We start from the raw sequence: 15,256 nt of genomic DNA on the forward strand, positions 1-15,256 counted from the left end.
ATTCACTGTGCGCACTTATTGTTACTGTCAGCTATGAGCGGAACTTCGTTAAATAAGAATGCTGTCCTTTCACTGTGTCATGTCCAATGGCGGCGATTAATCTATAAAAACAGGTGCAGTTTTTAATTAACGGGCGATCTTTACATACAGTTTCGGCACTAACTCTGTGTAAATATCGATGATTGATTAAAAAATGCGCGCGTTTTCATACATTACAGTAAAGAGAACAGGACAATGCAGCACTTCACACTTGGAAAACATCACGAACAAATGGCATGGCACACAGAAAATGCACTTGAAAGTGGGAATAATTTCCCGAAAAGCGTCGTGCAATATGTAAATAAAAAGAAAATCTGCAGGCTTTCACCAACGATTTCCGATGGATCAAGTCAAATTTTACAGGTATCTAGGGACAGGGAATTCGATGCATTCTCTACATTTTGAGCTTCTTCTCCACCGATCTACGATAGAGACAAATGCACGTTCATAAGGAAGATGATAAAAGAGAACTATACGTAACCACCGACTAAAGAAGGGCGGAAGAGTATCAGTAACCAAGTAGAGAAGACAGCAAACTTCCCTCACTGATTTTGATGTTGCTGAGCAACAGTCATACAATATTTTTTTAAAGGAACTCACCGCCATTTGTCTATTTTATTGTTTATTTAAGTGCAACCCAGGTTTCAGCCTTTTATTTCTTTGTCTTTAACATATACTGCAGGACGCTTAACATGTTGTCAAGCTTAAAGTTGGCCATAAATTAAGAAGATTAGTGGCTCCCCACGAAATTCCAGATGTGAAATCACAATCTTCTAACAGACCAGTAAGTAATCTCTCACTGTGTGGGATCCATAGATGGAAACCTCGTAAGAAGCGTCAAACCGTGAAGATCAGGCAACAAACATTGTAATTAGTGAGAGTAACTTTCCGTTGTACTAACGGCGATACCAGACAGAAATTATTGTTTCAGGTTCATAGACGTAGGGGCGTTTGGTCATCAAGGAGACTAATGTATTCAAAGCAACAGAATTAGGTAAAAAGTTTACAATCACACTTTGAATTTACCAGATGCAGCATCACTTTCAAACGATTCTTATGGACTGAAAATCCCTTACGTGTTTGTGGCTGACGGGGCTTTTTCAGTGAGTGACAACTTAATGAGACCATTCGCCGCAAAGAACTTGGCAAATAAACAAAAAGTGTTGAACTACATCACAAGCACGGCGTTACGTAGAATGTGCATGGCGCATTTTATGTAGTAAATGGAGTATTTTTCATCGTCCAATCGATATTAATGTGGATGTAGCGGATACAGTGGTACAAGCATGTTGCACACTTCACAGTTTTGGGGGGCAATGTGACGGATACAAGTTTGATGATAGGCTGACATGAAAAATGGAAAGTATTCCTGCACATGGGGCAAGAGCAACTAAAGGTATGTCCACACGATGTCTTTTTTAGTATTCAACTTTGCGCATGCTCATAAATTTCCGACAGCGGAACATGCGTAATTTCCTGTAAATGGAGGCAGTAAGTAAAGCGCATTGTTACCCGCCATCGGTGGGAATCTTTGCACTTTTCAGGAGATGGCAGGTAGCTGTAGCCCTTATGTGTTTTGATTGTGTAGTGTGTTGAGGTTATGCTGTAAAGCGATTTATGTGCAATAATGTCTACTGACTCCAAAAAAGCACGCATAAGCTTATAGATGATTACAAACAAAGAAAAAAAGTCGTGTGGAATCCTGCTTCTGAAGTTTGTTTAAATAAAAGTTCGAGATGTTGTCCTGAGCGTCACGTATTAGATAAAAAGACTCCGTTCATATTTCTGTAAAGAATAAAATACTGTAAGTTTCGAAATAGGAAAACTGAGAAGAATAAACCAAAATTTATGAAACGTGTATATGAAAACTGTGGGCGAATATTCATGCTATGCTTAAAAGCCCAACCGAGGAGTCTGACATCTGAACAAAAGAAGTGCTGGGGTATGTATAGCTCCTGAACAGACTACTAAAAGTAGAAATTGAGCACACTGATGATGCAAAATATACGAAAGTGAATAACAGAACTTCCGTTCTAGTGGATTCTGGCGTCTATGACTCCCAAATTTGTCGAGTCCGAGGATGTTAATCCTCATATCGTATTTCATGATTTATATACAAATGACGCACTGAAAGTCAAAACAATGGCTCTGAGCACTATGGGACTCAACTGCTGTGGTCATAAGTCCCCTAGAACTTAGAACTACTTAAACCTAACTAACCTAAGGACATCACACACATCCATACCCGAGGCAGGATTCGAACCTGCGACCGTAGCGGTCGTGCGGTTCCAGACTGTAGCGCCTTTAACCGCTCGGCCACTCCGGCCGGCTACTGAAAGTCAAATTAACATTCACACAACTACTAAGTACCTCCCATAAGCACTTCTCAGTTTAAGAAATAATCACTTTTATTTTTATTCCTTTATTCGTGTTCCGTTGTTACAGTATGCAAAAGAATTGCATGAATATGGAACTAGTCATAATTATACAGGAGAACGGTATTTATAGATGTTAATAGATATAAATTTTAATGTTGTATAGGAACAAAATACGCTAATAATTACGGGTTTAGGTATTTCCTACACTGAAACGAGTGGAAATCAGTCAAGTAACAAATTACAATTATTACACATTACAAATTTGATAAAACTGAAATGCTTTGTTTTGAAATGAGTAATAAATAATTCAAACGAGTATAAGTCGCCAGTTACTAGCTAACAAAGTTTTATTGCCAGCCTTACCGCTGCATTTTCCCAAGCAGAAAATCTAAAATCCCGTCACGACCTTCTCCTGAAATTTACATATCATTACATTTCTCGTACCTCTGTTGCTTATACAGGGTGGTCCATTCATCGTGACCGGGCCAAATATCTCACGAAATAAGCGTCAAACGAAAAAACTACAAAGAACGAAACTTGTCTAGCTTGAAGGGGGAAACCAGATGGCGCTATGGTTGGCCCGCTAGATGGCGCTGCCATAGGTCAAACGGATACAACTGCGTTTTTTTTAAAATAGGAGCCCCCATTTTTTATTATGTATTCATGTAGTGCGTAAAGAAATATGAATGTTTTAGTTTGACCACTTTTTTCGCTTTGTCATAGATGACGCTGTAATAGTCACAAACATATGGCACACAATTTTAGACGAACAGTTGGTAACAGGTAGGTTTTTAAAATTAAAATACAGAACGTGGTAGGTACGTTTGAACATTTTATTTCGGTTGTTCCAATGTGATACATGTACATTTGTGAACTTATCATATCTGAAAACGCATGCTGTTACAGCGTGATTACCTGTAAATACCACATTAATGCAATAAATGCTCAAAATGATGTCCGTCAACCTCAATGATTTGGCAATACGTGTAACGGTATTCCTCTCAACAGCGAGTAGTTCGCCTTCCGTAATGTTCGCACATGCATTGACAATGCGCTGACGCATGTTGTCAGGCGTTGTCGGTGGATCACGATAGCAAATATCCTTGAACTTTCCCCACAGAAAGAAATCCGGGGACGTCAGATCCGGTGAACGTGCGGGCAATGGTGTGGTGCTTCGACGACCAATCCACCTGTCATCAAATATGCTATTCAATACCGCTTCAACCGCATGCGAGCTATGTGCTGGACATCCATCATGTTGGAAGTACATCGCCATTCTGTCAGGCAGTGAAACATCTTGTAGTAACATCGGTTGAACCTTACGTAGGAAATCAGCATACATTACACCCATTAGATTGCCATCGATAAAATGGGGGCCAATTATCCTTCCTCCCCTAATGCCGCACCACACATTAACCCCTCAAAGTCGCTGATGTTCCACTTGTCGCAGCCATCGTGGGTTTTCCGTTGCCCAATAGTGCATATTATGCCGGTTTACGTTACCGCTGTTGGTGAATGACGCTTCGTCGCTAAACAGAAAGCTTGCAAAAAATCTGTCATCGTCCCGTAATTTCTCTTGTGCCCAGTGGCAGAACTGTACACGCCGTTCAAAGTCGTCGCCATGCAATTCCTGGTGCATATAAATATGGTACGGGTGCAATCGATGTTGATGTAGCATTTTCAACACCGACGTTTTTGAGATTACCGTGGCTGAACACTTCCTGTTTCCGTAAATAACGTAACTATCCGGCGAACAGTCCGGACACTTGGATGATGTCGTACAGGATACCGAGCAGCATACATAGCACACGCCCGTTGGGCATTTTGATCACAATAGCCATACATCTACACGATATCGACCTTTTCCGCAGTTGATAAACGGTCCATTTTAACACAGGTAATGTATTACGAAGCAAATACCGTCCGCACTGGCGGAACGTTACGTGATACGACGTACTCATAGATTTGTGACTATTACAGCACCATCTATCACAAAGCGAAAAAAGTGGTTCAACTGAAACATTCATATTTCTTTCCGTACTACTCGAATATGTAATAAAAATGGGGGTTCCTATTTTAAAAAAACGCAGATGATATCCGTTTGACCTACGGCAGCGCCATCTAGCGGGCCAACCATAGCGCCATCCCCCTTCAAGCTAGACGAGTTTCGTTCTTTGTAGTTTTTTTTCGTTTGAAGCTTATTTCGTGAGATATTTGGTCCGGTCACTATCAATGGAGCACCCTGTATAAGTCGCCAGTTACTAGTTAACAAAATTTTATTGCCAGCTTTATCACTGCATTTTCCCAAGCAGAAAATCCAAAATCCCGTCTTGACCTTCTCCTGAAATTTAGAGACCAAACGTTGTCATCTCTTTACATCTCTCGTACCTCTGTTGCTTATATACTAGTTTACCTATAGTAGCTTTTGCGTTTTCTTTTTATGTTGCCTTTTCATCACAATAAACGCAACACAAGTTCCCAGGCAAAGAACGAGATTCACAGCAGACATGCGGAATGAGGCAACGTGTGGACACGAGAACATCCATGAATCCATGCGTTCTTTTCAGAAATTTGTGTGCGCGCCCTTTTATTCGCGCGCGTCTGGGACTGCGCACGACGAAAGAGGCAACAATGTCAGAGATCAGTTTACTAATACCGCTTGTTACTCTCAGGGATCTGTACCATGGTAAGCGCTCGAATGAGGACTAGTTTTTTTAGTTTGTAAACTGGCTCGTTCACTATTTATGAATGCATTTCAGTGTATACTGTTTACAACTATTAATGTCCGGAGCTCGTGGTCTTGCGATAGCGTTCTCGCTACCTGCGCACGGGGTCCCGGGTTCGATTCCCGGCGGGGTCAGGGATTTTCTCTGCCTCGTGATGACTGGGTGTTTTGTGTTCTTCATCATCATTGACTCGCAAGTCGCCGAAGTAACTAAAAAGGACTTGCAATACGGCGGCGGCCGAACTTTCCTGCATTAGGCCTCCATCCCCCAATGCCATACGATCACTTCACACATAACTATTAATGAAATATTTACTTCCATTGCTCACCAAAATCTGATTTCTGCCTGTCATCCGTTCCATCCCCATTTTTCTCCCTGAATGCCCGCTCTAACTGCTCGCCATATTCTCACTTTTTATCTCTGGTTCCATGTGTTGCAGAGCCATGGTTGTATCTGCACTTCCGTAATCATTACTTCGGTGTCCAGACGCAGCATTTTCATAGTTTGTAGGATAAGCAAGACCGCTACAATGACAACAATGCGAGAGTGGTACAATCTGTCTTCAAACTGTAGGAGCAAGCTCCAGGCCCAGCTACGTCATAAGTAATACCTGCACACAGATTGCTCCAAAGAGTTAAGGCCAGGACACATCTGTCCGGGCCGTGTTAGGGCCGAACGCATGATTGACGAGTGACGGCTGTGCTCCTGCCTGTACCTCTACGAACCGAGGCTCGTCCGCCTTCCAGTTGTAAATACACTATTGACCATTAAAATTGCTACACCAAGAAAAAATGCAGATGATAAACGGATATTCATTGGACAAATATTCTATACTAGCACTGAGATGTGATTACATTTTCACGCAATTTGGGTGCATATATCCTGAGAAATCAGTATCCAGAACAAGCACCTCTGGCTGTAATAACGGCCTTGATACGCCTGGGCATTAAGTCGAACAGAGCTTGGATGGCGTGTACAGGTACAGCTGCCCATGCAGCTTCAACACGATACCACAGTTCATCAAGAGTAGTGATTGGCGTATTGTGACGAGCCAGTTGCTCAGCCACCATTGACCAGACGTTTTCAATTGGTGAGAGATATGGAGCATGTGCTGGCCAGGGCAGCAGTCGAACATTTTCTGTATCCAGAAAGGCCCGTACAGGACCTAAAATATACCGTTGTGCATTATCCTGCTGAAATGTAGGTTTTGCAGGGATCGAATGAAGGGTAGAGCCGCGGGTCGTAACACATCTGAAATGTAACGTCCAGTATGGCGATGACGAATACACGCTTCCAATGTGCGTTCACCGCGATGTCGCCAAACACGGATGCGACCGTCATGATGCTGTAAACAGAACCTGGATTCATCCGAGAAAATGACGTTTTGCCATTCGTGCACCCAGGTTTGTCGCCGAGTACACCATCGCAGGCGCTCCCGTCTGTGATGCAGCGTCAAGGGTAACCGCAGCCATGGTCTCCGAGCTGATAGTCCGTGCTGCTGCAAACGTCGTCGAACTGTTCGTGCAGATGGTTGTCTTGCAAACGTTCCCATCTGTTGACTCAGGGATCGAGACGTGGCTGCCCGATCCGTTACAGCCATGTGGATAAGTTGCCTGTCGTATTGACTGCTAGTGATAGGAGGCCGTTGGGATCCAGCACGGCGTTCCGTATTACCCTCCTGAAGCCACCGATTCCATATTCTGCAAACAGTCATTGGATCTCGACCAACGCGTCCAGCAATGTCGCGATACGATAAACCGCAATCGCGATAGGCTACAGTCCGACCTTTATCAAAGTCGGAAACGCGATGGTACGCATTTCTCCTCCTTACACGAGGCATCACAACAACGCTTCACCAGGCAACGCCGGTCAACTGCTGTTTGTGTATGAGAAATCAGTTGGAAACTTTCCTCATGTTAGCACGTTGTAGGTGTCGCCACCGGCGCCAATCTTGTGTGAATGCTCTGTAAAGCTAATCATTTGCGTATCACAGCATCTTCTTCCTGCCGGTTAAATTTCGCGTCTGTAGCACGTCATCTTCGTGGTGTAGCAATTTTAGTGGCCAGTAGTGTATTAATGGCATATTTCGTCCTAGCCAACGGCCTTGTCGCAGTGGTAATACCCGTTCCTGTCAGATCACCGAAGTTACGGGCTGTCGGGCTTGGCTAGGACTTGCGGTCTGCCGAGCGCTGTCGGCAAGCGTGGTTCACTTAGCCATTGTGAGGCAAACTGAGGAGCTACGTGACTGGGAAGTAGCGGCTCCGGTCATGAAAACTGACAACGGCCAGGGGAGCGGTGTGCTGACCTCATGCCCCTCCAGTCCGCATCCGGCGAAGCCTGTGGGCTGAGGAGGACACGGTAGTCGGTCGATACCGTTGGGCCTTTAAGGCCTGTTCAGATGGAGTTCAGTTTAGTTTTTTTTTTTTTTTTTTTTTTTTTTTTTTTTTTTTTTTTTTATAGTTCGTCCTCGAACGTGTTCCGGCACGGACATGGCCCGGATATGTGTGATGATGCCCTTATACAGACTCTGCGGCAGCGGTTTTGTCAAATCAGTGGAGACGCACTGCACAAAGACATGTGGAGAGTGTTAATTTTTCACTGAACACTTTACGCTATATGATATACAGTAACTGGTAAGTAACGTAAATGACCATGTAAACTGATTCTTTCGTCGATTCTTGGTAAACAACAGTATGATAAATGAAAAGCAGTATATTGAGTTAGTCCGTTTTTGGTTTACAAGGCCACCATCAGACTTTAAAGTTATGCAGTTTCCAAAAACGGAAAATTCGCGTCACATTCATTCAGTTACAATAGTAGAGTCTTATTTACAATTCTTGAGAGTATTTTCGTGCTGTCGTTGCAACTACAAAAACTACGTGTTTCGCTTTATTGAGGTAAAGCATCATCAGTGGTGATGATTTCCTGTTGATTTCTCGCCTACATCGGGAAATGCCGTCTGCTAGCACAATGTTGATGTTTTTTCTTCTTTAGTTACAGATTGTTTCGGTCTTATTTTCCCGATGTAGGTGAGAAATCAAGCGGAAATCACTACCACCGACGATGCTCTATCTCAGTTGGTGAAATAAAAACACACACACACATTTTATGTAGTTGCAACGACAGAACGGAAATACCTCAAGAACTGTAAGCAACATGCGGACAATGTGGTCACACAAGTGACGTATTTAGAATGTTTCAGGATATTGATATGGACAAATAGATAAATAAATAAACACCAACAGGAGATACTGAACGTGTACAAAGAACGGTTGTTGTTGTTGTTGTGGTCTTCAGTCCTGAGACTGGTTTGATGCAGCTCTCCATGCTAATCTATCCTGTGCAAGCTTCTTCATCTCCCAGTACCTACTGCAACCTACATCCTTCTGAATCTGCTTAGTGTATTCATGTCTTGGTTTCCCTCTACGATTTTTACCCTCCACCCTGCCCGCCAATACTAAATTGGTGATCCCTTGATGCCTCAGAATATGTCCTACCAACCGATCCCTTCTTCTAGTCAAGTTGTGCCACAAACTTCTCTCCAATCCTATTCAGTACCTCCTCATTAGTTACGTGATCTACCCACCTAATCTTCAACAGTCTTCTGTAGCACCACATTTCGAAAGCTTCTATTCTCTTCTTGTCCAAACTATTTATTGTCCATGTTTCACTTCCATACATTGCTACACTCCATACAAATACTTTCAGAAACGACTTCCTGACACTTGAATCTATACTTGATGTTAACAAATTCCTCTTCTTCAGAAACGCTTTCCTTGCCATTGCCAGTCTACATTTTATATCCTCTCTACTTCGGCCATCAGCAGTTATTTTGCTCCCCAAATAGCAAAACTCATCTTCTACTTTAAATGTCTGATTTCGTATTCTAATTCCCTCAGCGTCACCTGATTTAATTCGACTACATATCATTAGCCTCGTTTTGCTTTTGTTGATGTTCATCTTATATCCTCCTTTCAAGACACTGTCCATTCCATTCAACTGCCCTTCCAAGTCCTTTGCTGTCTCTGACAGAATTACAATGTCATCGGCGAACCTCAAAGTTTTTATTTCTTCTCCCTGGATTTTAATACCTACTCCGAATTTTTCTTTTGTTTCCTTTACTGCTTGCTCAATATACTGATTGAATAACATCGGGGAGAGGCTACAACCCTGTCTCACTCCCTTCCCATCCACTGCATCCCTTTCATGCCCCTCGACTCTTATAACTGCCATCTGGTGTCTGTACAAATTATAAATAGCCTTTCGCTCCCTGTATTTTACCCCTGCCACCTTTAGAATTTGAAAGAGAGTATTCCAATCAACATTGTCAAAAGCTTTCTCTAAGTCTACAAATGCTAGAAACGTAGGTTTGCCTTTCCTTAATCTGTCTTCTAAGATAAGTCGTAGGGTCAGTATTGCCTCACGTGTTCCAACATTTCTACGGAATCCAAACTGATCTTCCCCGAGGTCGGCTTCTACGAGTTTCTCCATTCGTCTGTAAAGAATTCGCGTTAGTATTTTGCAGCTGTGACTTATTAAACTGATAGTTCGGTAATTTTCACATCTGTTAACACCTGCTTTCTTTGGGATTGGAATTATTATATTCTTTTTTTTCACAATAAAGGATGGCAGCCAAAAACAGTTGCAGGATAGAATTTTTTTATTAAAATTCTTGACCAAGGTTTCGGTACATATAAATATACCTTCATCAGAAGTACATTTCTAAAATTACATCATGCACTGGAGAATAATGAAACAATTATGCCAAAAGGCGTCGTCAGTAATTAAAATATCATCTCCATTTGTACGACATGTGTAATGGGTACAGGATCAAAGCGAACAGTTAAACAGTTAAACTGTTCGCTTTGATCCTGTACCCATTACACATGTCGTACAAATGGAGATGATATTTTAATTGCTGACGACGCCTTTTGGCATAATTGTTTCATTATTCTCCAGTGCATGATGTAATTTTAGAAATGTACTTCTGATGAAGGTATATTTATATGTACCGAAACCTTGGTCAAGAATTTTAATAAAAAAATTCTATCCTGCAACTGTTTTTGGCTGCCATCCTTTATTGTGAAGAATTTTAACAGTTGCTGCTGCAGCCATGTTTAAAATCTTATTATATTCTTCTTGAAGTCTGAGGGTATTTCGCCTGTCTCGTAGATCTTGCTCACCAGATGGAAGAGTTTTGTCAGGACTGGCTCTCCCAAGGCCGTTAGTAGTTCTAATCGAATGTTGTCTACTCCCGGGGCCTTGTTTCGACTCAGGTCTTTCAGTGCTCTGTCAAACTCTTCACGCAGTATCGTATCTCCCATTTCATCTTTATCTACATCCTCTTCCATTTCCATAATATTGTCCTCAAGTACATCGCCCTTGTATAGACCCTCTATATACTCCTTCCACCTTTCTGCTTTTCCCTCTTTGCTTAGAACCAGGTTTCCATCTGAGCTCTTGATATTCATACAAGTGGCTCTCTTTTCTCCAAAGGTCTCTTTAATTTTCCTGTAGGCTGTATCTATCTTACCCCTAGTGAGATAAGCCTCCACATCCTTACATTTGTCCTCTAGCCATGCCTGCTTAGCCATTTTGCACTTCCTGTCGATCTCATTTTTGAGACGTTTGTATTCCTTTTTGCCTGCTTCATTTACTGCATTTTTATATTTTCTCCTTTCATCAATTAAATTCAATATTTCTTCTGTTACCCAAGGATTTCTACTAGTCCTTGTCTTTTTACCTACTTGATCCTCTGCTGCCTTCACTACTTCATCCCTCAGAGCTACCCATTCGTCTTCTACTGTATTTCTTTCCTCCATTCCTGTCAATTGTTCCCTTATGCTCTCCCTGAAACTCTGTACAACCTCTGGTTCTTTCAGTTTATCCAGGTCCCATCTCCTTAAATTCCCACCTTTTTGCAATTTCTTCAGTTTTAATCTACAGTTCATAACCAATAGATTGTGGTCAGAGTCCACATCTGCCTCTGGAAATGTCCTACAATTTAAAATCCTAAATCTCTGTCTTACAATTATATAATCTATCTGATACCTTTTAGCACCAATGAATGGTCACGGGTTTGTTTGACCGACGGGGGGTGCGTTGATGAGATGTTAAAGAATGTTACAAAAACCACTGAACACTAAGGAATGTAGGTATGTACACTACGTGATCAAAAGTATGCGGATACCCCCAAAAACATACGTTTTTCATATTAGGTGCATTGTACTGCCACCTACTACCAGGTACTCCATATCAACGACCTCAGTACTCAGTAGTCATTACACATCGTGAGAGCGCAGAAAGGGGCGCTCCCCGAAACTCACGGATTTCGAAAGTGGTCAGGTGATTGGGTGCCACTTGTCTCATTCGTCTGTAAGTGAGATTTCCTCACTCCGAAACATCTCTAGGTCCACTGTTTCCAATGAGATAGTGAAGTGGACACTTACAGTACAAAAGCTTACAGGCCGACTTTGTCTGTTGAAAAGGGTCGTAATGTGTAATAGGCAGACATCTATCCAGACCATCACACAGGAATTCCAGATTGCATCAGGGTCCACTTCAAGTACTATGACAGTCAGGCGGTGGGTGAGAAAACTTGGATTTCATGGTCGAGCGTCTGCTCATAAACCATGCATCACGCCGGTAAAAGTCAAACGACATCTCGCTTGATGTAGGGAGCGTGACTGAGCAGTGAAAAAACGTTGTATGGAGTAACGAATCACGGTACACAATGTGGCGATCCGATGGCAAGGTCTGGGTATGGCGAATGACCGGTGAACGTCATCTACCTGCGTGTGCAGTGCCAACAGTAAAATTCGGAGGCGGTGATGTTATGGTGTGGTCGTGTTTTTCATGGAGGGGGCTTGCACTCCTTGTTGTTTTGCGTGACACTACCACAGCACAGGCCTACATTGATATTTTAAGCACATTCTTGCTTCCCACTGTTGAAGAGCAATTCGGGGATGGCGATCTTTCTACACGATCGAGCACCGGTTCATAATGTACGGCCTGTGGCTGAGTGGTTACACGACAATAGCATCTCTGTAATGGACTGGCCTGCACAGATTCCTGACCTGAATCCTACAGAACACCTTCGGGATGTTTTGGAACGCCGACTTCGTGCCAGACCTCACCGACCGACATCGGTACCACCCCTCAGTGCAGCACTCCGTGAAGAATGGGCTGCCATTCCCCAAGAAACCTTCCAGCACCTGATTGAACGTATGCCTCATCAAGGCTACGGGTGGGCCAATACCATATTGAATTCCAGCATTACCGATGGAGGGCGCCACAAACTTGGAAGTCGTTTTCAGCCAAGTGTTTGGACACTTTTGATCACATAGTGTACTCTACAGCCTCCGCGCCCCATATACGAGAATGGAGGAACGAAATGACTTGGTCTCTAATGAGAAGGGTTTTTGTGAGAACAGACTCGAAACACAACATTTTGTGTATACATCTTTATTCAGAAGAACCAATCCAATGCATCCATTATATGTTTTGGCGGCGACATGTATGTGGGGAAAGGGGGGCGGGGGGGGAGAGGTTTCTGTGGGTGGAAGGAATTCACGAGTCCTTCCAAATGTGAAGGACGACTGCTCTCAAAGGCGCCATCACACACACGTAGAAGTCCTGTTGACGCGATTGTAGGTATCACAGCAGTTGTGGCTGCGAAAACAATTCGTACAACGCACCTATACAGAAGAACTAACTGATGTCGTAATTTACATAATTTCATTCAACATTTGCATAGTTGCACACTTTGAACATCAAATATATGTCAAAAAACGTTCGTACGTACGTTGAACAGTATTAGCTTTTCGTACTTTCTTAGTTTTCATATAGATGCGTACAATATGCTTAGCAAACGGAAATCAAACCGTACATTGCGCGTAACACATTTTGTACTAGCAAAATATGTCGTATCCTAACCTAACGAGGGAAGACAGCAACGCCATTGCCGTTTAAGCAGCATCGCATGCAATACGTTCAGAAATCAGTTGTTTCTGATCATCAACTAGGACGCTAAACAAAAAGGAACACAAGTAACTTCAGCTGTAGAGTACAAATAGCCGGCGTGTGTGTGTGTGTGTGTGTGTGTGTGCGTGTGCGCGCGCGCGCGCGCGGAGGCGGGGGTTTTGGGAGGGCGGGGGGCGGGGAGGTTCGAAGAAAAAATGGATATCACGGTGGTTCAATGTGTGATGAACGTGTGTGTTTGGGGGGGGGGGGGCAGGTATAAGGGGTCATAGTAAGAATATAAAATGTGTGATGAACATGTCTAAAGAGCACAGAAGAGTTCAACACTAATTCGGTGGTTGTGTAATCGAGTATAAGTAGTGAACTGCCAATACTGAAATAAGTAATGAGGACATCATTATAAACGAAATCCTGCGTCTTAATTACATCACTTGCTCGATCGTACGATATCACTGTGGGTTTCGTTTTCGCTCTGTAACTGATGGTACCAAGTTATTAGATATTACTACACGTGTTGTTTATTTGTGGCATACGCGAATACGTCATACCAGCATGAGAGGCCTAGCAAACACGCGGGCATCCGTGTTCTGAACGATGTGAGAGAAGGGAAGATCAAGGTCAAGGAATTGATAACGACTTGTGTTAATCAAGAATGGATATCGTATCTAAAAAACAAAATATTACTTCATGTACAGATGTCATCACTCTCACTGATAATTGTTACCCGTATGAAGTTCATGTAAGCATCGGTGGTTCAGTGGTAGAATGCTCGCCTGCCACGCGGGCGGCCCGGGTTCGATTCCCGGCCGATACAAATGTTTTAATTACGTAATTTCATTTCCATGAAGTGTAAAATCCGTAAAGATAAAGGTAGCGATGTCACTCACTAGAGTATATAAAAGTCAGTAACAATATTCATGATGCACTCGTTGTGTCAATCAGCTTTGCAAACAGGTTATCCACCATTATCATCGCCATGAAGATTATCAACTATTGACAATGGTTTTACAATACAAGTCGCAGAAAAGAGACAAGACTTTCTTTCAAGAAGCAAATAACGTAAAACAAAATAATCATTGTGCAACTGTGTAAAAAGTTTGCGCGGGATGCTGCCATTCCATGTGAACAAGGTGGCAGTACTAAAATCATTGACTTTAGTTACAATAGGACTACAGTGAGCAGTGTTTATGTAGATATTTATCAAGAGTGTTTGATAGCAGATGCATTTTAGCGTGTTTTGCAGTTATTTATAAAACGTGGTCAAATGAAAACGAGGCATTTGGGAAAAAAGTAAGTAAACCGTTTATTTCGAAAGCAATAACCATAACACTTAAATACATTTGTCCCACTGTGAGACAAGACGGTCAATGCCACACCTGTCGTTCATCAAGATTCCAAAGCTATGGAAACTGTATGGGGAGAGATCGGGACTGTGGAGCGAAGCGTTTGCAACGTACTCGAAACAACCTTGGCAACATGTGGGCGGGAATCCCTTACACATCCTCCATAAAGTCCCGATCTCTCCTCGTTACTTACCCGGACTGCCACAAAGCAGCTGAATATATGGACCACAGCCATTCTGTATCGAACGTTTTTCGTAATTATGGGCATAACTGTAAATGGCACAAAACACGTGTGCCACAAAGTTAACTAATGGAGGGAGTAAACACAATGAACAACGGAACAGGAAACGAACATGGCTTGAAAAGTGATAAATCTGCTTCACCTGTATTATCCCTCCCCTTGTGGTGAGTGATGTTGATAGAATTAATTCTCTTCCTCACCCTTCTCCACTGTCACCAGACATATCGAGCTTTACTTATTTTGTCATTGTATTGGTTATTGGAACTTAATAACTACTGTCTTTCGAAAACAGTCTTTTGATATGGCGTGTTCTTTGGCAAGTTTTTTCTTGATTGAGTTTACGGTACTGTAAACTCAGGTTAATGTGGCCTAATTTTTGCCTGTCTTTTTATATGTGGTAAGGAAACAAAGGATAGGGACAGAGAAAAAATTCCAAAAAAATTTTCTAGTATTGTCAAAGATGCACCAGCAATCAAGTAAGCTATTAAACAAAAAGTATCACACCTGTTGCTGTGACAATATAAAAAGATTCGGCTAATCTTACCCACA

General features: G+C 42.5%; 1 protein-coding gene and 1 non-coding gene across 2 annotated transcripts in view; both read left to right on the forward strand.

The window, feature by feature from the left end:
* Positions 1–15,256, forward strand: part of LOC124552415 (phosphoserine aminotransferase) — a 91,165-nt gene that overhangs the window by 3,746 nt on the left and 72,163 nt on the right. The window lies entirely within an intron of this gene.
* On the forward strand, positions 13,867–13,937 carry Trnag-gcc. The gene has a single exon. It is a non-coding gene; the product is annotated as a tRNA-Gly (tRNA).

The sequence above is a fragment of the Schistocerca americana genome, chromosome 10 (genome assembly GCF_021461395.2).
Source record: "Schistocerca americana isolate TAMUIC-IGC-003095 chromosome 10, iqSchAmer2.1, whole genome shotgun sequence".
Taxonomy (NCBI): Eukaryota; Metazoa; Arthropoda; class Insecta; order Orthoptera; family Acrididae; genus Schistocerca; species Schistocerca americana.